The 23,234-nt window shown below is 40.9% G+C and overlaps 1 protein-coding gene across 1 annotated transcript in view; it reads left to right on the plus strand.

Annotated features, from left to right (window-relative positions):
- The first annotated feature begins 11,820 nt into the window (after window positions 1-11,820).
- gli2a (GLI family zinc finger 2a) overlaps window positions 11,821-23,234 on the plus strand; it is an 84,260-nt gene continuing 72,846 nt past the window's right edge. The window contains exon 1 of the mRNA XM_084907912.1: window positions 11,821-12,307. The gene's annotated coding sequence lies outside the window, so the exon portion shown is untranslated. The remainder of the gene's footprint in view (window positions 12,308-23,234) is intronic.

Here is a 23,234-nt window from a genome sequence, read left to right on the forward strand (position 1 = left end):
AAAGGGGGAAAGACATGTCAAAAAGAATAGCCTTGATCATACGTCTGCAGAGTGTTTAGGTACCGCCATTCGGACAGGTGTCTGAGAGCTCTTGCATGAAGTTCAGATTGGAAAAGTAGAAAACTAACAGCACAACTACAGTTTAATGTCAAAGGCTAGCAGTCCCTGTAACAGGAAGATTTTTCTGTAATATGCACAACTCACAAAACAACTTGAAAATATTATCATGAATGTTGTGTAAAGATACTGTTTAACATTTTCTAATATAAATATAATTGATTACAGAGGCCTTTCCAGCAGTGTGTGATGCTTCTATTGCATTTGAAGTGGCTAGTGTCACAGAGATACACACAAGGTGTGTGTAGGTATCAGTACTTCGAAATACTGGGCACAACAATTTTCAGTGCCTAGGTCCTGCCTAGGTTCCACTAGAAGTTGCATAATTCAACAGACATATGGACATGAATCACCACAGTACCCTCACTTATGGTGAACCTTTGTTATAACAGATTATAACAGATTCTTCACCATTTAAGGACGCCAAGAGCAATTTGAAGTGCTTGGCATCTCCTCAGCCAACAGAATGAACTGGATGACTAAAAAAACAATCTAATTTTAAGTAGTCAAAATATGAAATATCTGGGACAAATCATAAAGATGGGCAGAAGAAGAAAAGTCACGAGGCAACCAGAGAACTGAAAGAGTTACAAAAAGGAAGTCAAAAAGCGGCCGATATGGGAGAGCGATGTAGAGATGAGGGAGAGTTTATTCCTCTCCCCTCCTCTGCTGTCCTTTTATTCTCTGAGGCTCAGACCACAGATGTGTATCTGGATCTGATCTGCATCTTTTTGGACTGATCCCTCGCCGGAGTTCCTCAAACCAACCCTCTGTGTTTGGGCAAGCTTGAAAGAGCGCTGATAGTATTCAAAGTGTCATGACAAGAGAGTGACGCACACAGCCACAGAGCGTTATCTCGTCATCGGCAGCTGCAAGTGGAGTCCCAACGCATGCCCGCCGTCTCACATTTCTTCAGCAGCGATCCCAAATGCAAGACAGACCATGAAAGGCCCTTCATAGGTCAATGGCTAGGTGATTTATGAGGCAGTGAAGTACCGCACAATGACAACACAGTGTGCCATGTCACCTGAACAGATGCCTTAGAGGTCCTGAAATATTATCAGTTGCATCTCAGTCATACCCCTGAGCCATGGATACATAGAGAGATAAAATCCCCAAGTCTTGCAGAAAGCCTTAAGAAGCAACCAGCTGATAAATTCATTATGCTAATGTGCCCGTGTGGTTGGTCTAATTTCAAGCAGACTGCTCTAGTTGGAGAACAACAGGATGCAAGTTTAGACCAACCAGGACGTTTTCCTGCTTTATTGTTAGCACAACTAGCACCACAGAGAATGGAAAAACTCAGCGGATATCCCTGAAAAAAAGGCCTCTGGTAAAGATGTGCCTCACTCATATCAGCACCACAGATCAGTAAGAACTGCGGGGAGGTCTTTCACATACAATGCAGATGATTGTTCCTTTTACTGCAGTTTTTCTAAGCAGTGTTTGCGCTGGTTAGATACGCACAGAAGTGATTCAGCAATATTATCATTTATTTTGTGATGTTTTATATGTTACTTCTACTTGTTTCTACTTGTATTCTTGGTCATTGTGTATTTTTTAATTCATTTTGATTCCCTTTTTAATCATTTTTATTTATCACATTTTAATCACTTTGAATCACTTGGACACTCTGTTTGTTTCTTGGCTTTTTTTGTTTGGTTGGGTTTTTTTTGTTATTTCATGTATTTTTAGCCACTCGATGCGATCATTTTCTATCTCTGCACTTGTTTATTGTCTCTTTGAGCTTATTTTCATCCCCTTTGGGCTGAAAGTGAAGCTGAGCGATCATGTAAGCATTTAGAAATCCATCCATATTAACTTGGGTGCACTCAAAACTAACTTGTTCATACATGTGTAGTCTGACCGTGCCTTAAGGGGGTCAGTGCTGATACCTGTTATGAACAGATGAACAGCCACACTTGACCTCTTAACCCTGTGAGATCAAAGCCATAATTGGTAATAGCTCTTACCCAAACCTAACACTGAAAAAAGACAAGGACCTTTTTGGAAAAACTGTAAAAAGTCATTCAGGGATGTAAGTTACAATTATCATTATGATTAATGCAATCTATCCATCTTTTTTGGCTTATCCAATTCCAGCTGTCCTAAGTCAAGAGGCAGGGTGCATCCTGGACAGGTCACCAGTCAGATGAAGAGAGACAGGCTATCATTCACTGTCATATTCACACCTATACCCACTTTAAACCTAACATGCATGTCTTTAGACTGTGGGAGGAAGTTGAAGTGCCTGCGGAGAACCTACACAGGCACAGGGAGAACATACAAACTCCACAAAAGAAAGACCCCAGGGGACACTTGGACTCAAACCCAAGATCTTCTTGTTGTGAGGCACCAATATTATTATATATTTTTGTCCCTGGGATAGCATGTCTTAGGGGAACAATTTCTAAAGATGAAAAAATACATATTTTTTTTATTTAGACAATTTTTATTTTTATTTTTTTATAGCTAATTTATTATTTTTGTAATTTTAATATATTTGTCTGACACAGATCTCTCTTGTAAACTAGACGTTGAGTCTCAATGGGAGTAGCTGTATAAGTAAAAGTTAAATAAATAAAAAAATATATTCTGTATAACACAGGGTTAGGGTCAGAACCAGTAAAGGCTTAGATCTCACAGAGGTAAAATCAACCAGGTTATTGATGCCCATCTGAGTTAGGATTGGGTTTAGTTTTAGCTAGCTAATGAATGGGCCAATTTTTCAAAACTTGGACATTTTAAATGAAATCTAATACAGTTTGGCATTACAGTTATTCTGATAAAAGCTTTTTAATTTACAAAGTATGGCAAAAATTCTATAAAAAGGGGGAAAAGTTCAAACTACAGAGGCATGCTGGTCTGGTTGTGGATCTTGGAGAGTTGCAGCAGTGCGTCTCAAACTTTCCATGTATGCCCCACTTCAGAACCTAAAAGATGTCAACCGCCCACACCTCATTAATAACAAAAAAGGAGCAAATACCTTCCAAAAATAAAAAGTTTTACTTCATATTTCTCTCCCGATTGTCTACAGCGGCAACGACTCAGAATAGAAACACTTATGTGTGTGCATAGAGCAGCAACACAGTTCCAAGATTGGAAAAACAGAAAGTTTTCACACATCCAGAGTTGGTGTATAAAAATACTTTTTTAGTAGTTTTATAATTATCTGTTAAAAACCAATAGTATGTTTTTTATGGCCTACAACCATCAAAACATAAAAATCAACTGGCAGATAATTTTCTGAATCAGTGACTGAAACAGCTATTGCAAAAACTGATCACCGATGCCTCCTTGTGTTGACCGCTCATAGTGCAGCTCACACTTGAACACAACCCTTAAGTGAGAACCTAAACCAAGCTACAGCAGTAAAATGACGTTTATTACTTCTATAAAAAACTCTGGCTCCAGCTGTAAACCCTCCTCTAATGTGTGATTTTCCTCTTTACCGTAACAGCAGTGGGACTTTTTACTGGATCATTTGGCGACATCACAGAACTCCCTCACCGATTCCTCCCATGAGAGTGACTGTTCATGTGTGATTAGTGGTCAGCGTGTATGTTGGTACTCTTTCACAGGCTCTGCGCTGCACGCTACCGTGACTCGGGTGGCCAGACCGGGTCGTGATTCACAGAATTAGCTCCACTTACAGTTACAGCTACTGTATCAGCGGCAATCTGTGGTTACCGGTCTGGACCTCAAGTGGCCAGAACTACTTTCTCATGGTGCTCAAAGGGGATGTGAAGGAAAGTCCCAGACAGAGTCATATCCGAAAGTGATTGTTCCTGCGGCAGCTCACTTAGCATTTGAAGTCTTAAAACATAAAGATGACTTGTCTCCACCTGCTGAACTTGCATGGCCTCAAACAATGACATCTTCTTCACCACTTCTCCCAGTTGAGCCAACAAAATGCCTGGGCCGGATGTTAGAGACCGGGTCCTTTGAGGTTGACCGTGACTCACTGAAATGGGGCAACACCCTCCCTCCCCCGTCTCTCGCTCCCCTCCCACAGCTTTGAAGTGGTGGCAGATTGTGCACAAACAACATAAACCTCCCTGCGACAAACCCTGCGATTTACCACCCAAGGCAAGGAAATGGCCACTAAGACAGATCCATTCAGTTTATAGGGTTGTTTTGTAGCTTTCGTACCTCCGGACGGACTCTCCTTTGTCACAGCCACTTTGAGATCTGTGGTAATGAGGATTCCCAAAGAGGGACTGCGAGAAATGACCTCTCCAGGTGCCTCAATGTAGCTTCGGGACAGTTTTGTCACAGATAAATACACACACTCTCGACGCTGTGCTTGACACCTCCAAAATACTGCAGTTAACTGCTGCTTCTTCAGGTTCAAGGTTCACCCGCATGTGAAATCCAGAGCTGATTTACTAACAGTTCCGATGAAGACTGCAAAGAACTAGATATATTTTTACACCACAATTTTCATTTAAAATTGAGTCAGAAGTATAAACAATTGTGTACCTCTATCAGAAGTATAAGGTGTACTTTGTACTCCACAACAGTTAGTTAACTGACTAAACGCTATGTAGTACACCCAAAATAACAAGGACAACATAAACGCTCTAAACTTTACTTCAGCGAAGGAACTGAGTACAGGGAGCACGTTCCGTCGATCATGCCGTGGCACTGGAAGATTACCAGGGCTCCGATCCAGCTGTACCTGCGGGTGGGCAATCGTTAAGCTCCTGTCTATGCGTTCAGGTTTGTGCTTATTGATTTTTTAAAACAAAAGGAAGAAACACTGACTCGCAAAACTGAAAACATCAGTTTACTTCAAATTTTACAGTGATGATGTATCTCCTGTGCTGGATGAAGCACTTGTCTTTTCAATGTGTTACAGTTCTTTGTTTCTTGTATCTTGACATGATTCTCAGACTCTCCCACTTTTTATCAGCTCTGTTCATGTGCAGCAAGTCTTCAAGCTCAGGTTTTAGAAACCCTCAGTTTAACTACAGCCCATGGACTCACAAAATACATCAACAATTAGGAAAAGACTATTTTCATTCTGAATCAGTGTAGACGTAGGTTTTGTTTCCAATCTGATGTCAAGCTCTTCAAAGATTTCTACTGATTTTTAACCGAAAACATTGCAACACTTTGGAGGACCACTAGAGGGAAGCACTTTCCTATTAATTCAAGGCACAGTTTCCCTACATCTATTGTGACTCACTGAATGCATTACACATTACACATTGTGTGTGTGTGTGTGTGTGTGTGTGTGTGTGTGTGTGTGTGTGTGTGTGTGTGTGTAATACTGGCCAGCTCTTTTTGCCTCTAAAAACCCATCAAATGTTCCAGTAAAAGAAAGAAAACTACACATCCACATTAAGGGCTGAATATTTAAACATAGGTCAAAAGGTCAAGGTCATGTGATACTGTGTTATATGGTTTTAAAACAGTATTATTTTAATTTAGTCATACTAATCTAATCAAATTGCTTCTATCATAAGCAAAATGATCAGAGTAAGAAACTATTTTAAAATACGTGTTAAATATGTGTTATTTTTAATTTCTTTTTCTCAGCTTATTTGCATCATTAGTGTGTTTATAATAACCTGAACCTTCCGACTGTGCACAGATGACACTGGAGGAGGTCCAGTGACTGAAGGAGGAGCTCAGCGATGGCAGATAAGAGGACAAAGCGGCCCCTGTACTCCAGCAGAGGGCTGCCTCACTTAAAGCCAGTACCTCATGAAGTCCACCTTGTTTTATGGAGCTGGGAGGATTGAACATGTCACATGTTGCACAGATTTTAAAGCCCTCTCTGTTAGTGAAGGCAATAAACTGATTTTAAATGCAACATTAAACTCTGTTCAAAGCAAACCTTTCTATTTGCTTTCATTTTCGTGAACTGTGCTGAATATTCTGTACAGATGTGTCTGTTGAAAATGGGCTTCAGTGATAGCAGAAAAGTGAGGAGACCACACTGTAAATATCTGAACAATTACACTTTTTCTGTTCTTCAGACTGCATGTAACACGCTTAGTTTGGATGAGACAAATAAGAGACACTTTTCTTTATCCCGAAATTTGATAAATTCATTGTTGAAGGAGACAAAACCCCATGTGAAACAGGATAAAGTAGCAGAGTTAAATAAATTAAAACACAATATGACAAAACAAAAGAGCTCATTAACGTAAAATGACTAATTTTATTCTAAAATAAAAGGTGAACAATAAATAAATGCAATAAAATGATTCAGGATAATGTAATATAAAAGAATATAGTCTAGCCCTATTGGGACTAAATTTTTTAGTATTTTGCCCATGAACTAAAACTAGTTTAGCTCATTGGTTCAGCTACCAGTTTTATCAACTATCAATAAGAGGAGACAACACCTATGATGTTATGTAAAGGTAAGATTTGTGCATTTGGGCTGAATTCAGCCCACAAAACAAGAAACAGACATAAAAAGTGAGTCTATTTGTTCATGTTCAGTGACACAAATTGTCCATGGACAGATACTTTCTAACTGATGCATTTCAACAACATATAATGTGCTGTCCAGAGAAAGCACCATGGTTCACGTAACCACGGTAGCCAAGAAAACAGACCTTTAAAAGGAGTGGCAACTGTGATGAATTTCTAAACCTAACCACATTGTTACATTGTTTACCATTAAAAAGTTATTAATTTTTCAAAATTAATAACATATTAAAAAAAGAAGAATAAAGGATGAATGAAAATCGGTCAAATGTGTGACTCAACCCCCTACCACCTTTTGGCCATTAAAAAGTGAAAAATATTTTGGGCACATAAACACAAAATAGTTCATATGTGACTGAATAGATGAGAAGTCATGTTCAGGGAGATGAAAAAATGTATGTTCAGAGATACAAATCAATAGATTTAACTATAACTATTTGAAAACTGCTGTGAGACTGCGCTGGTTTGTGTTGCAGAGATGTACTCCCTGTGTAATGCCACTTGGAACCACAGGGTGGTGCAGTGAGTCATGGCAGTGTTATTCAAGCATCCTTTAACTCAGCACTGGGACAGAATTTATGCTGCTTTAATACTGAGCTGACGGGAAACCATTAGAAACCTTCTTTCAAATAATAATTTTAAAAGAATTATTATTATTATTATTCTTTAATAATGAAATTTTAACTTTGCCTTTGATACGACATAGATTTCTAAATATTTGTATATTTATCAGACAATGTGTTTTAGCCACAACTTTTACTGTGTATTTAAAAAACATTAACTTGACTTGTTTCACAGATCTTAGGCTTATTACTTTTTTCTTCATTATGTAAAACAATGCAGAAAAGTTGACGTAATGATGAATAATCTTAAATATATAATGCTGCAAAACATCTCGGAGTGATTTTTTTCTAAAAGTGAAATCAAAATAGCAGCATGATTGAGCAATGGATCACCGACCTGCCAAGTTATCAGTAACAAGTATGCTATAAAGACAAACGCTGAGTTTCTATTACGCAGACATTGACCTTCAGATCAAACTGAAATCCACCAGATTAGCCAACAATTTCATTTAAAGCAACATGTGACCTATAAACACGGTCAAATAATAAGCTGCACCATCACGGGCTGCAGGGGTCATCACTAAAGAATGCATGAGCTAATACGATCAAACTATGATCTTGTGGTCAGACTTTGAATCCTTTGCATGTCTTCACCTCACCTCCTTCCTTTTATACTTGTTCCCTCTTTGATTCTCTGTCCAAAAGCTTTGGTGTTCGATCTCTGCCGTTACATTCTTCTGCTGTAATCAGGGGAAAAAAACACTCATTAAAATTCCTGCCTGTGAGAGTGTAGTAGCACGGGAGAGAGGCCTGACACTGGCATTCACCCTCTTTTGAGGACACATACAGCCACAGAGGACGCTCATGTGCACAGGCTGGTTTTCACAGTGGCCACTCAGGCATGATGCAGGCGCAAAGAGAGAATGCCACAAAGGGTGGCAGCACCTTGAGCCCCAAAACTAGCTAGGCCTGACAGCCCTCCTGTGACTCCGTCTCTCCTGGTTCTCTTTGCTCTGGAGCTGAACATGTGCGGTCAGGGTTACCTGGGATGTCCATGTTAGTGCTTGTTTCTCCCACACATGAATGACAGGGCAGGATCACGAAAACATGCTAAAAGGCCTCTTTTATGGACTGTGTGTGTGTGTGTGTGTGTGTGTGTGTGTGTGTGTGTGTGTGTGTGTGTGTGTGTGTGTGTGTGTGTGTGTGTGTGTGTGTGTGTGTGAGGGGGCTCTGTGATTGACAGGCCCTCAAAAAACAAGAAAGCCTCGCAGGGATGAAAAGCCGATGAAGAATGAATGCATCTGTGAGTCAGTGTCTAACATCACCAGTCATTCAGCTTTGAGTCTCTGTTTAGTCAACTGCTATATAGTTATTTTCCTGCCATATTTCATTTAAGTTGTCTAAATTGACCAGACTAAAACCACTTCAATCCAACGACATCCAATAATGAGAGCAGCAGTTTTTGGCCATATGAGTGCATTTTATTTACAGGTTGCAAATTAACAATCATAAAACTGAGTTTGTGGCTTATTGTTGGGCAGCACTGCAAGTTTCAGTCATTATGCAGCTGTACTGTTTATAAGGCTGCAGAAACCTGCAGTCAGCTCACAGTCAAGATGTCACCAATTGAGTGATTGCATCCAGGTATTTAGTTGTTTTTTTAATATACAGCAATGATGGCTCAAAAATCTTGCAATGGCTCCCAGAAGTTAGCACTATATGCAACCCATGCCATAGAGATAGTGACACAGAAGTTTAAAATGCACTTTTAAAAAATGTTTAATGTTAATGTTTAATTAATGAAATCAAATTCACTTGTAGATTTTGGGCATGATAGTTGATGCCAGATTAGGTTAGCAAACATAATAATAACCAGGAGCATATAATTAATTGTGAATTAATTTATGTTAATATTATTTCATCTAACATTATGGAATCAGTAAAAAAAAAAGCTTCATTGACCAAGTTAAATATTAGCTTGTAGACACACTTATCGTCATGTTAGTTATCACGGGATTACTTAAACCACCATGAAAAAAACTGGCAGCTAGGTAATAAATCATTTTTAAATGTTTATTCTGTTACATTAATGAAAAGCAACCGGATTTCTCACTGTAATGATCAGCTCAACTATGTCAAAACTGCAGTTAAAGGTTTGTTAACACTTGCAGTTAATGTTAGAGTTTTAATATTTTATTAATTTGTATACAGAGATCTAACTACATGCACTTCACTTTGGCATTACCAACTATTGTATTGCAATGTTTTTATTCACGACTAATTCCTGAAAGAAGAGCTCTGCCTCCCTATATTCACATATTCCAAATCCCTGCACAGCATTTCCTGGAACTATCTGAAATCTATATGAACCACATGACAATCCCGCATTCTGGACCCCACTGAAGCAACTCTTCTCATTTGAGGGTCTCTGTGTGGAACCATTTTGACAGAAAACAGAATAAAAGACAGTCAACATTGATAAAAAATCGCTTTAGATTTTCTTCGAGAAAACTAGACAACCATTCCTGAAGACCACTTACAGAAATTGCAAGAAAGCTACCTAAGAGAGTTCAGGCTGTGTTGTAAAGGCGGTCATACTAAATATTGACTTTCAGGCTCATTAGGATTGTACACACTCTGTTTTTGCCTCGTATGCTGTATTTCCATGTGTGTTTGCACATGTTTCAAAGTGGAAACACATACAAACATATAAGCATGTGATAAACTGCTGGACTTATTTTCCATTTTCTGAGTGAAATATGAAGAAATGAGTGACAGCTCAAGACATTTGTGCAGTGTTGTATGTGACTGTGTCATGAGTGGGGACAGCTCATTGGTAAACTGGTATTTATGTAACACTTTTCTACTCTTACTATCCACTCAGACTTCACACACGCGCTGCACTTCAAGTACTTTTTAACTGCCACTCACATTCTGACGCAAAGCATGCATCAGGAGCTTTGGGGTTCAGTATCTTGCTAGGGGACGTTTCCAAATGCAGACTGGTGGAGACAGTCCTGCAGAGAGGACATGAAAACTCAGTTATTATTATATTTTATTTGAAAGGGAAAACTGATGAGTTTATATATATAATTTCTGTTTTCTGTTTTCACACATTCACTGCAGCACCCAGCTTTTTAAAAATAGGACTTTAAGAAATGTTGACAAGGCCGATGCTGATGGATCGAGTGTTCTTCAGACTTTAACCTGCAAGATACCTGGTACAAAGTCTGTGCACTGATGTGCGAATAAAGCAGCTAATAACCTGTTTCATTAAGTGCTCCATCAGGCAGCTTCACCTAAACCACACAGGCACTTACTGTAGTAAGACTATGTCCTGCCTGTGAAAAAGGACTACTGATTCTCCTGAAATTTTCCATGCTCCATGTGTGAAAGAGTCAGAATGCACAGAGCTCTGCAGCTTCTGGTAAGCCTGTGTTAAACGCAAATTCACTTAAGACCGGAACGTGGGGAGGCAAGCTGGAGCACGGTTCTCATTTTCTTTTGCATTATGTGGATGGTCAGGTGCTGCATGGTGTGAACTTGGGGAAAGGATGCCAATGTGGCACTTTGAGCAGTGTCCCACTGGGAAGCCCTAGGTCCTGCATTCATGTTTCTGTAAATTTAAATTTTTTAGAGACCTTGTGACACCTTCATGGGAGCCATTTCCTCTTTTTTTTAACAAATAAGATGCTGCCTTGGCATTTTGTGGCTGATAAAGTCAGTAAATCAGCTTCACCATGAGGCACTTCAGCATTAAAGTGGTGCTCACATGGAAAAACATCTGCTGGGGTATATATTCTAAGATTGAGGCCTTCAACTTTGGATACTATGGGTATTTTTTATTTATTTATTTTATCATGAATCTGTACTTAAGCAGGATTTAGAGTTCAGTCTTTTTACTCTTCAGCTAAATTCAGATTTGATTAAAAGTAAACTTCGTGCACTTGTGCAGAGTGGACCTGGCTTCCCTCAGTTTCTGTCTCCTCTTTCCACATCGTCACTTTCCTTAAAAAAAAGAACATCTAATATTTTGAAAAAAGAACCACAAAATGAGCCTTTGAACGCTCTGCCACTGGCTGGGTTATGTGAGGTGAAATCTACTGTACATGCATCACATCATAAATGCCGTTTGTCCGCACCGTGCTGCCCCCGCTGCACCGCTCAATAAAAGGTTCCAACCAAGATGAAAAAGCCTCCATGGAAGTAAACAAAGCATGAATTATGAAGATTGCCTGTTGTCTACTTTTTAAATCAACAAGTTGTGACTGGAACTACAGGCTGTGGATGCATCTGTTGCTGAATGCGCGTTTGGTTTGTTCATGATAAAAGAGCGCTTTGATAATGTGTCCACCCACTCAAAGAAATCACTGCTCCCAAAAGGGAAAATTACCAGGCGCTTATTTCTTTTCCAACATCAGCGCTCCAGCTGATGCAGATTTGCGCATTTAAGGGTGAAGTCTAAACCCGGGTCAGATAGACACGCTTAAAGATGAAGCCTGTGAAAAACCGGGCAATAACTGAAACTTAAGCTAACTTTTTCTTCCCCTGCTTTCTGCAACTGCTGGATTGAGTTAGCCCGGCCCATCTGGTGCAGCAAATGGCCCAACTCACCAGGGAGCACGGGGAGTGAGAGGAGGGATGGGGGGGGAGAGAGAGACAGAGAGAGAGAGAGAGAAGGAGGGGGGTCGGATTGAAAACAGATCAGCAGTCTGAAGATCTCAACAGCACCGCATGTCTCTGCAACAACTGCCGTGAGACGCACACAAACCGCGTTTGCTTCCAAACTTTTACGCGCATCAAGGAAGAAACTTAAGCATGAGGTTAGTTAGCTGAGAGCGCGCACAGCACAGCACAGCACGCACGCACAAGCGCACCTCTTCAGGAAGATGGATTGTAAGAAAAAGTTAGACACTGCGCTCTGAATCGGGACAGAGGAGACGAAAGAGAGAGAGCGATCGAGAGAGAGAGGAGTGTAATGTCGCGCAAACTTTGCGGCTTTCCAAACTTTTCTTAACTCGGTTCATGGAGTTTTGCGTCCAGCCTGGAGAGCGTCGCTCAGTGCTGGTGCCAGCTCGGTTCTAGTTTACGGGAATCTCGACTCCTGGCACAGTCCCCCACCCCCCGGCAAAAACACCGAGCTGGAAGAGCTTCGAGGAGAAAAAGAGACGTCAGTGAAGGTAGGAGAAGTTCGTGCTGATGCTAACTGGAGTCGCTTTAATGTTGCTGTTTTTTCCCCTCTCTTGTGTTAGAAAGTGTTTCACTGCTGTTCCTCCTCCTCCTCTTCTTCCTCTGTTTCGGCTGCCTTGCGTGTCAGCGGCAGATGAAGCTTTTAGGGCAGCTTCACATCTCATTTGCACTTTGAACTTATCTGACACAGGAATCCAAAAAATTTTTGCTCCTGCAACTTGATCCATATGGGAAGAGATGTGATCAGAATACCCGGCGCCAATCCTCCTGCTTCACTTTTCACAGTTTAGCACTAACGTATCCAAAGTCGACTGTATTTTTATCTTCTTTTCATTTGTTTAATTTCAAGCAAAAATAACCTTTGATATATATTTTTTTTCCTGCTTCATTGTAGTTATTCTGATGTCAGCCACACGCTCCACTTTTCTAATCCTGTAATGGTACAAAGGAGCAAAAATCAAACAGCGAGCTGAGGAATGCAGCAGCAGCGTGGACACATCAATGCCTGGGACTGTGGGAGATGTGTACTTATTGTTGAAAGATTCAAAGTTTACTGTTTGCTCTGCAGCCTGAGCAGTCAACAAACACTTCACGCCTTTGTGGGGCCCTTTAGCAGCTATATTTGCTGTTGGCTTTCCCTCCTATCTAACAGGCGCTGCTAATGATCTCCAAAGTCATGGGTGGACTTTTATGAGTCCCCCTTTTTTCTTACTTGCTTTGGCCTAAATGTTAGTGGGAAAGAAGCCCCGTCTTTGGTGGGAATTTTTCTAAGTCACATTTGAAAATCTGCTTTATTATTATAATTAATTTATTTATTTGTATGTTAATGAGACACAGATTTAGGAAAATTGGGAAATTGTTGGACTTTAAGGCCAAAATGAAGCTTTTTCTAAAGAATTTTTAGATTTTTTTAAAGGTTCAGATGATGGCAGCATTTGTGATCCTTTTTTAAAAACTGAGAAGGTTCATGTGTGTTTTCCGCTGCACATGATGACACTGGCGGTCAGGGCTGAGGTGATTTGCATGAGAAGAAAAAAGAAAAAGTTTTAGTGCGTTTGGCCATTGTGAGGAATGAAGAGTTCCAACAGTTCAGGCCTATGGAGAGTGAAAGGAGGGAAGAATGGATGAGCCTATTCAGCTCATTCAGCCTCAGTTTGGGGGCTCCGCTCTGTGCCGTTCATAGACCCTATAGTGGCCATGTCACTTTCATCTCCACAGCCCCCGTGTGCTGCTGAAGCCCCCCGTTTCACACAGGCCCTATTTTATTGATTTGCTTCTTGTTTTTTGTTTTGTTTGTGTGTGTGTGTGTGTGTGTGTGTGTGTGTGTGTGTGTGTGTGTGTGTCTTTTTTGGAAGTCTGCAGAAAATTTAATGAACCACATACTGGTAAAGGAGTCAATGTGTGTGTGTGTGTGTGTGTGTGTGTGTGTGTGTGTGTGTGTGTGTGTGTGTAGGTGTGTGTGTGTTGGAAGAAGAAGAAGAGGAGGAGGGGGTACTTTTCTTTTTTCTTTTCTTTTTTTTTTTTTAAAGCAAATACCGATGAAGTCTAGCGTACAGGGGCAGAAAGGAGGGTTTGGAGGGTGAAGTGACTCTGAGGAGGGGGAGGAGCACCCCTGTACCACCACCACCCTCCTCCTCCTCCTTCTCCAGCACCACAACCACTCACTCCTGCTGAGTAAACTCAAAAGTTGAAAGACAGAGAGAGAATGCCTCTCACAGTCTGCACTGTACCAATGAAGCCATTCAGCGGCCTGTCACCTCGTGATGGCACAAAGTGCAGCCAGCGTCGGGATGCAGTAGCTGTGGGGGTGTGTGTGTGTGGGGCTTCTGAGGCCTCTGTGGTTGAGCGGAAAAATGTTTGCACTGGAATTTAGCTGCTGTGGATGAAGGATAGCTGCTGCTTGCTCCCTTAAGTGCCGTGTAAACCCCTGAACTGCTGCAGGGAGCGTCAGACAACACTTTGCAGACGTACTGATGAGCACTTGGCCATCAAATCTTTGAATATATGCCTTCAATCACTTCAGTTAGTTGATTGTAATCCAGATTATAATCCAGAAAGTGTACAGAACCTCCAGAAAATGAATGCGTGGATGCTTGGCTGTTGGTGGTAGATCGGCAGAAGAAAAATAAATAATGAAAAAGCAATTTAGGCTGACAATCTGACTCCATTTAGGCTACAATTTTTAGAATAGCCATGGGAATTGGGACATGGAAAAAAAAAATAAGTGTCCAATTCATCTTTATGTTTATTATGCCTTTTGTCCCCCCTCCACCGATCTGCACTGAAAAAAAAACAAGTGTAGGGAGTTCCAGGGAAAGGCTGTATTGTGAGTGTTAATAAATCAATACTTCAATACATGTCACATTTTCTAAAATGACAATATTTCAAAAATGTTGTTTTTTGCTGTTACAGCATATGATATGTAATAACAGTATGCTGATCGAACAGGCACTAGACACCTCTTTTGGAAAGTTATGTGGATTAGAAAACTCAATTCCAAGGCTGTGGAGGCACCAATAAAAAGAGTCAAGAGGAATCTGGCGATATTAGCTAATCGACACAAAACATTTACTTGATTTTATTTTATTTTTAAAAGCAGATGAAAATACAAAAGTGAGCTAAATGATTATATTAAAGGATTATGAAAAATAGTTGAGAACGACACCCATACATTCAGAGTGTGTGTGTTTTTGCTCCTGTTTTCACTGAGCTGGGCTCAGACTGTCATTTCAGTCTGTAACTGCATCTTTGGGCCTTTTTCATCTTCTTCTTTTCTCTCTCTCCTCCTCCTCCCTTCATTTTCTTTTGAAAAACTTAAACATTACTGGCAGAGGAGCAGAAGCATGTGCACGCCTGAGCGTCGTGGACATGGTAGTGAGAGAGTCTGTGTGCGAGAGCGGGAGTCGATCTTGATGAGTCGGTTGTGAAAGGCCTGTTAACTCCTGCCTGCCTGTTGCTTTATTACCGTTCGAGTTTGTAGCGAGCCAAAATGAGCCCCGGGCTACCGGGAAATGTCCTCCAGGCTCCTGACAGGCAGTCCGTCACCAGCTGCAGCTCTTTTCCCTGACTGATGAACTAAATGTAAATAGAAAATCGTGAGTCATGTTCTCCCTGCTCAGCTTTGCAAAGTTGTTTTCCACACATTAATTTTGGACCGAGTCAGGGTGAGATATTTTCAGTTCAAGTTCAAATTTTTAAATTGAACTTTAGGCCCAAGAACCTAAAATTTAAGAGCTGAAGCTAAAACCTAATCTGCTGCAGACAACATCCTTCCTTCTAAAACTTTTATTTCTTGTTGATCTCATTGACCAAAGGGTGTTTTAAACCATCTTGGCTTGAGCTGAACTAAACAGTGATTAGATTTAAGCTTTTAGGAAGAGGTGAAAGCGCACTACTGTAGGTGCGCTAAGGTGCAAAAAAAAGATTGAATCTTTAAAGAGAAAATTGATTTGACTGATTGATTTTCATTATGATTGGAAGAAAAATCTGAGTGAAATTTTAATATTTGAATAATCAACCAGTCTGAGCGTAAAGCAGGAAATACTCAGCTTCAGATGCATTCACACTCCATATGCTTTAGGTGAGTGATCTGCCTGAACAGAGCGTGGAGGAGGCAGCACGCATGATGCTCTGTAAGGTTCTGGAGAAGCTCGGTTTGAAACCAGCTTTTAGTTATCCTGCTAAAATCTTCTCTGAGCACGCCTTAAAACCTGAAGCGACCGTCTCTGTGAGAGTCCCATAACTGACAACTTAAGATTACTTTCTGTTTTAATTTGTTTTCACTTCAGGCTGTGGTGTCTCAGGATTTTTGTCCATTCTGAGTCTTTAATGTTTTTTTTTTATGCCATTTCCACTTATATATTTTCTTTGAGTTCTTCTGCTTATCATATCGACGTGGCTGTTATGGTTTTATTTCTCCCTCTTTTCCACGCTGTGTGGTGTGCTTTTTAAAAAAAGGGTTTTAACTTGAAATTTGAGGGGTCAAAAAGATCAGGAAACTCACAATTCTGTCTTCACGTCTGTCATGGCCATTGTGCTTTTTAAAAAATATAGAAAACATGATATCATCAGTTTCATTATCAGTTTCTCTTTCTCTTTTAAAAGACAAAAAAACATAATTGTTAAATATTCACATTATTGAGGGGATGATAAGCAGAGATGGGCAGTAACGCGTTACTTGTAACGCGTTACTGTAATCAGATTACTTTTTTCAAGTAACGAGTAAAGTAAGGGATTACTATTGCAAAAATGGTAATTAGATTACCGTTACTTTCCCGTAGGAACGCTGCGTTACTGCGTTACTAAAACCGTGATTTTTTGCGAGAATGTCTCATGACAATGACGTGCGACATTTGTGACAACAGCTGTGTGCAGATCAACAATGGATCATATATCGAGTGCAGGAGATAGTATGAGCCTGCAGCGTTTAAAGCGTGGAAGTACTGACCTTACTTTAAGTTTGATTCCATAAAGAGTGACAAAAACATTAGCGTCCATTAGCATTGTGCGTGGGAAGAAAACTTCTTTTTACAGCGAAAAAAACCCCTAAACTTCCAAGCAAGCACCGAGTGCGCTATGACGTAATGGGAAATTCACAGAGAAACTCGCGGATTCTTTCACTGACCGCTGCGGCACACCTGCACCAGGATAAACCTCCGCCTACCCTACTCCTGCTTTACAGGTGAAAATAGAGCAAAAGGACCGCTAGTCTGTGACTTTATTTATTTTCTGCTGTGTTTTACTTGCATCTATTTGAAAGACTGAGTGTAAACACAAAAAATATATATTTTATGTGCTGGAATGTGCAGAAAATAGGTTTAAATATTAAACAAATTTCTTCCAGTCAGAGAATGTTGCATATAATTAAATTTTTGCTTGATGCATAAAGTTAAAAGATTAAAACTAATAAAACAAGTTTTAAAAAGAGACTTTTCCATTTGATTACATTTTGTATGATGGATTATGTAGAAAAAGTAGAATTGGGCTGAAAGATCTATCGCTTTATCACCTATTCAGGTTGTAAATCGTGTTTTTAAAAAGTAACTAAGTAACTAAGTAATTAATTACTTTTGAAAATAAGTAATCGGTAAAGTAACGGGATTACTTTTTTGGGGAAGTAATCAGTAATTAGTTACTGATTACTTTTTTCAAGTAACTTGACCAACACTGATGATAAGTGCGATCACACACCTCTTACAGAGCAAGATGTGTGTTTGTGTGTTAGTATAGGTTTGTATGCAGGGATTAAATATATAACGACTGATTTTCACCATCACAAAAAATGCTGTAAAATAATTAATTTGGTTTGTTTTATTTCAATTTGCTGAACCCGAAGTTAATGATTATGATTTAGAAAATAAAACATAATGAAATGTGTAGCTCAAAGCTGACATGTGGACCAAGTGAGAAATATCTGATATTGTATTAATGAAATCTGTTAGACACTCTGATTTGGTGATGATGAGACTTACTGTGAGACCTGCAGCACACAGACAGACGGGGTGGGGAGGTGTGCTGAGGACTAAAATGTGCAGGGATGAATTGATGAGACTTTAATGGGCGTTTAGAGCGGCAGTAAAAGGCGGCTTGCAACCGCCATCTTTCACAGTCAGCCTGCACTTCAGACGGAGGGGAAAGTGTGCGAGCGAAAGAGAGAGATGGCCGCTTACATTCATGTGTAGAGCCCTTCACTCAATCCCGTCTCCTTTGCTTCTGGCATGGCGGGCGGCGCAGGACAATCCCCGCTTGTTTTAACACTTGTTGTTTCTCTCCCCTCGAGGCGTCCCGTTCAATTCTGACTCAAGTGCGTGAGGTTAAAGAGGCTCACATCATATCCGGGCTGGGCTCCCTCCTCTTTACACTAGACCGTGTACGAGTGGCCACTCGAATCCCGGCACAGAAACAGAGGTCACGCCACATTCAAAAGGAGCACACATGGCCTGTGAGAACACATGTGAAAATGCAGGATAATGTAGTTTTAACAAGCCGTTTTAAGGGCTGTGCAGTAAAATAACTGACAAACTCATTACAGGCCGACTGACCTCGTCAATCACTGCAGCCTTTCTCCTTCATCTTCAACACGATTGCAGCGGAAATAAGTTGTTTCAGGGAAACTGAGCCAAACTGAGGGTCTAACGATCGCCTTCCTCTGTCATGTAATTCTACCTCAGCCAGCTCAAGACTCTCCAAAGAGGGAGGAAAACTTAAACACATCCACTCTTGTATACACTGTACTTGGTGTGATGCACGATGTGTCATCAGCAGCAGCGGTGGACAAACACACAGCCCGGTCAAACTCTTCACAGACGCTTCTCCACTGACTCATCTCAAGCCTGGTTTCCCAAAAGTGTTTCAGGTCTAACATCATCATTGTCTATCAGCTTACAAAGGAACAATGGTGGTCACAGAGCGGGGGTCTTGCGGGGAAACCCTACCCAGGTCACCACAGGTCAGTTCATTTGCAGGAAGGGAGGGAGGGGGGGGGGGGGGGGGGGGGGGTGAAACTTATTCTATTATCTCACCGCAAGATAAACTCTGTGGACAAAGGAAAGTGACAGGTTGGATGTTTTTTTTTTTAAGCCGAACACTGAATATTTTTAATTTAGTCCTGTGACTAAGTGATGAAGTGTTTGTCTCTGGCTTGGACCGTTAGAAAAATGGTAGATTACCAGACCTTATTAGCCTGTATCAGCTACAAGCAGTAACCTCAAGAGCTGAAAAATAAAACCAACATGGAAACATCAACAGGTGCAGTTCCTTTAACGTCCACTTGAGGCTCCAGCAGTCTGTTAGTGCCCATAGACGTCCATGTGATGTCCAACTTCACATGAGAGCAGCAAATTATTTTCTGTCTCTATAGCTAATTTTCCCCTTCGCAACAGATTTAATGGTGTGATATTTTTAACTCACCTGTTTAAATTGTTTTGCATATTTTGCATCATTAGGGGGCGTGGCCTCTTTGACTGACAGATGGCTGTAGTTGATAGCTGTCTGCTAGGCTTCACCTCGTTATTTGTACTAACTGATATCAAAGAAGTCCAAGCTCCAGTTTTGGTGCAGAGTGAAATTCTAGAATTTTATTTAGCAGGTAACTGTGTCTGTATGCTCCCATACAGTCTACAGAGGCAGGCTGCAAAGCATTTCAGCTATGATCAGATGAAAACTTACCACTTCATTCAGATATGGTCACTTCCTGTTGTAGCTAGCATTTATAGATGTAAACAGAAAGTTGGCACCTAAACTGCACTGCACTCTTCTGCACATGTAGCCCTTACAGAGAATCAGCTTCAGATATTGTCCACAGTTGCTTTTTATTAAATGTAGCACACAGCACACAGAAATAGTCGACCTTTGACCTGTTCACACTTTAGGAAATAGTTTTTTTTTACACGGGCACAATCAAATGTTGTCGAGGTGTTTAATATCCAGACTAAAATTGGACATTTGCATTCTCATACTGTGCGTATTGCAAATAAAAAAAGGTTAAAGATTGAACTTCACATCTTTAGACTAAGTCGAACTGTCTTCCTTTATTGTGAACAAATGGAAACCACATGGGAAGGCAGAGTAATGTTTCCAAGCTCATGCATGCTTTCTTCAGTCCATGTTGCCCCCCTGACTGGCTGTGGAATCAGCTGTTAGTGCCATTGATGAGGAGGATTTCTGATTTCCCTTCACTGTATCATTGTCACTTCCTCATTAAACACCCAGCAGGCTTTTTCTGTGTGGTTGAGAGCTGTGAGATAGACTGACACAGGCTAACAGACAATGCAGTATTGTCTGTGATGTTTGCCGTCGGCCCTAATCTGATGCAGAGGCAGAGATCGGGGTTTGCGCAGAGGCCACTCGCAGCAAAATGCAGCCATCGTGCTCAAAGAGAGAGAGGAGGGGGATCTGTTTGTGCTCCTAACTCTGGGGTTTGTGTTGGGAAGGGGAGAGGGCAGGGAGTTTGTAAGTTGTGATTTACACCAGGCCCTCCCATAGCTACAAAGTCAACGCAGCCTTAAGGGCAGGGCAGCTGGGCTCCTTTTCTTACATTTCCATATGATGGGAAATATTAGATTCCACATCACGCTGACTCAGTGCCAGGCCACAGTCTCCTCTCAGATAGAAGCCGGAGACAAGAGTCGGAGCTCAGAGTTGAGCTAGGATATAGAGACATGTGGTTGTCTTCAGCAAGTTCCTCCAAACCTTCCCCCTCCTTCCTCATGGCGTTTCTGTTGCTGCCATCCTCTCCTCTCTCTCTGTGGCTTGGGTCCAAAAAGAGGTCTGCTTGTGTTTTGTAATCAGCTCATTAGAGAGAAAGTAGGATGAAAACCTCGCCGTGTTATCTTCAGGGCCCATTTTTGTTCTAATTTGTTTCACATGCAAAACTTCTGTAATGTCAGGCTGCTCTGAGCGTGAACTCGGTAATGCCAAAACATGGTCGCAGGGCAGCAGTGGATTCCAGGGTGAAAAAATTCAGGTGAAGACGGCAGAAAAAGGTTGTTTAACAGCAAAGCGCATGTTACTGTTCATACGGGCCTGACATAAGAAGGTCACGCTCTAGGTTAAAGAATGCAGCTTCATTAAAGTGGTTTTTCTAACACTAAATCTAATCCTTGCATTTAGAGGACGGTGCCATTTGGCTCACCTTGAGCTACACATTTAGTACTTTTAGAGTTTGAAGCAGCCACATAAAAGCACACGAGAAAAGGGACGGTCTACCATTTCTACACATAAGGATCAATCGAGAACCACAGCTCAGCTTCTGAACAGTTGGAAAGTTTTGAGGCTCTTTCTGGAGTAGAAGAGATGTCTGAGTAACTAACTGAAAGTCTGCAATACAAACTGGGAGTGTGGAAATTAGCAGCTAATGGTGTAATTATTAGTTTTAGTGAAAATATTTAAAATAAAAATTTAAAATGCACTTTAGGTCCTGATAACTGTTACCGGTCAACTAGGATCTCATCTGAAGATGCGCTTTGACAGCTGCTTTGGATGCCTGCATAAACACACATACACAGCAAACTTCAATGGGAGTCCCTCTGCTGTGACTAAAGCTTTGACTGTGAATTGGCAGCAGCTGGCATGAGTGGCCGATGCAGACACATGCAGACTGTCAGCTATCAGACACTTCTACTAAACTCACCACAACGATGTGGAAGCCGCACCACAGTGAAACCTGAGTGTAGCAAATGCCAACATTGGCTCGTTGGAGCGTCCGAACACAGACGTGCAGAGTGGCAGTTTAGCTGATGTCGTGGTCGAGGTCAGTGACAGCTGGAGTGGTCGAGAGTGAGTGCTAACAGCACGTTTAGGATGAATGACCCCCGGCCAAATGCTTCAGAGAGGGAGGCACGACTCAGCAGTGTGCATGGTGGCACCAGTGACAGCTGGGACTTAAAACACACATTACATGGATACAGACTCAGCTCAGCTTCATTCAGCTGAGATATGTAAGCAATGAGAACTTTCTAACTCGTCAGCTTATCAGTTAATGGTTTGATTAATGATTTGCATGCTTGTTGTAGACCAGTGTGGTGGGGCCACACTGGCTAAAATAACTAATAAATACTTGCAAAAATAAAAGCATTCCCACTTTGCAGCTAAGGTGGAAGGTTGCACAGCAGAAGAATGTGTGGAAAATATTTTTTTGTCCCTTTTTCATGTAATCATTCAATAGAGATCAAAACAATTCAATTCAGTTTTTAATATGGCACCAAATCACAACAGCAGTCACCTCAAGGTGTTTTACATACTATATATTTTATAAAATAATATGGTGAAAACCCCAGAGGCTGACTTTGAGAATGCATTTGGTGACAGTGGGAAAGAAAAACTCTCTTTTAACAGGAAGAAAATGTAAGCATGTGAGTGACACCTAAATTTGCGCCAAACTCTTTTTTTTTTTGCCTTTGACAGTGTTAGGACCATTACAAAAAAAAAAAAAAAAATCACATTCATGTATCTTCCCCTCCAGCTGGTGACCGTGTACTATATAGGCCACGAGCTCCACATCTGTTTTCTGTTGGTTGAGAGAGACAAAGAGATCAACCACAGGATATTGCCTTTACTAGAAGGAAAGGTCAGGTTTAGGGGTGGAGTAAGAACTCATCCACAGGGCTTTTTTCTCTCTGCTGTTTTAGATGCCTTTTATATTACATCAGTTGTTAGCTTCTCATTACTCTGTATGATCTGCAATCCACTGGATACTTGGTCTTTGGTGAGGGATTTGGTTCCCCCAGTGTGTTGTGCACATTGTAAACATTTGGAATGGATAGTAGATTCATACAAACATGGAATGCAATGGAGAAAATAGTTCAGTAATCCCCGATTTACATGCCTGTGATTGAAAACAGGGCTCACACATATGAGCCATAGTGGTTTTAATTGATATAAGAAATTATTTGCAGGCTTCCTTTGATTCACTGCACATTAAATTGCTCTTAAAGCAAAGATCTTAAAGTAGCTCAGCCAAGTTAAGTGCTTAACCCTTAAAACAACCTTCACCCTGGCAATGAGAAAGCATATTGTGGCAATCGTCTCCTTTCTGCTTGGCTGACCTGAAGCTATACATGTGAGGCAGCCTGTGGTAATTTCAACCTCTGAATCAAACTAATGGATAATGTGCTGCTGTCAGGCCTCTCACGTCTCAACTGCTTTCATGATCCTTCAGACCTGAGCTTCAAATCCTCAAAGGGAGACATTTCTCCACACAGAAGTGATTCACCCATGGAGAATGTGTCCTGTCCTAGTCTAAACTTGTCTTTTCCCAAAGGTCTTTGTAGTCGCCGTCCATTTTGGCATATCATCTGTCAACAAAAACATTCCTAGTCTGATACAGACTGTTTTGCACTGATGGGGTACAGATTTTGCCACAACAACATCAACCACATGAAGTAGTTTTATGGTGTTATGAAAGGAGTTGAGGGTTTG

This window comes from Perissodus microlepis, chromosome 16 (assembly GCF_051167445.1).
Source record: "Perissodus microlepis isolate ML-2025 ecotype Zambia chromosome 16, ASM5116744v1, whole genome shotgun sequence".
Classification (NCBI taxonomy): Eukaryota; Metazoa; Chordata; class Actinopteri; order Cichliformes; family Cichlidae; genus Perissodus; species Perissodus microlepis.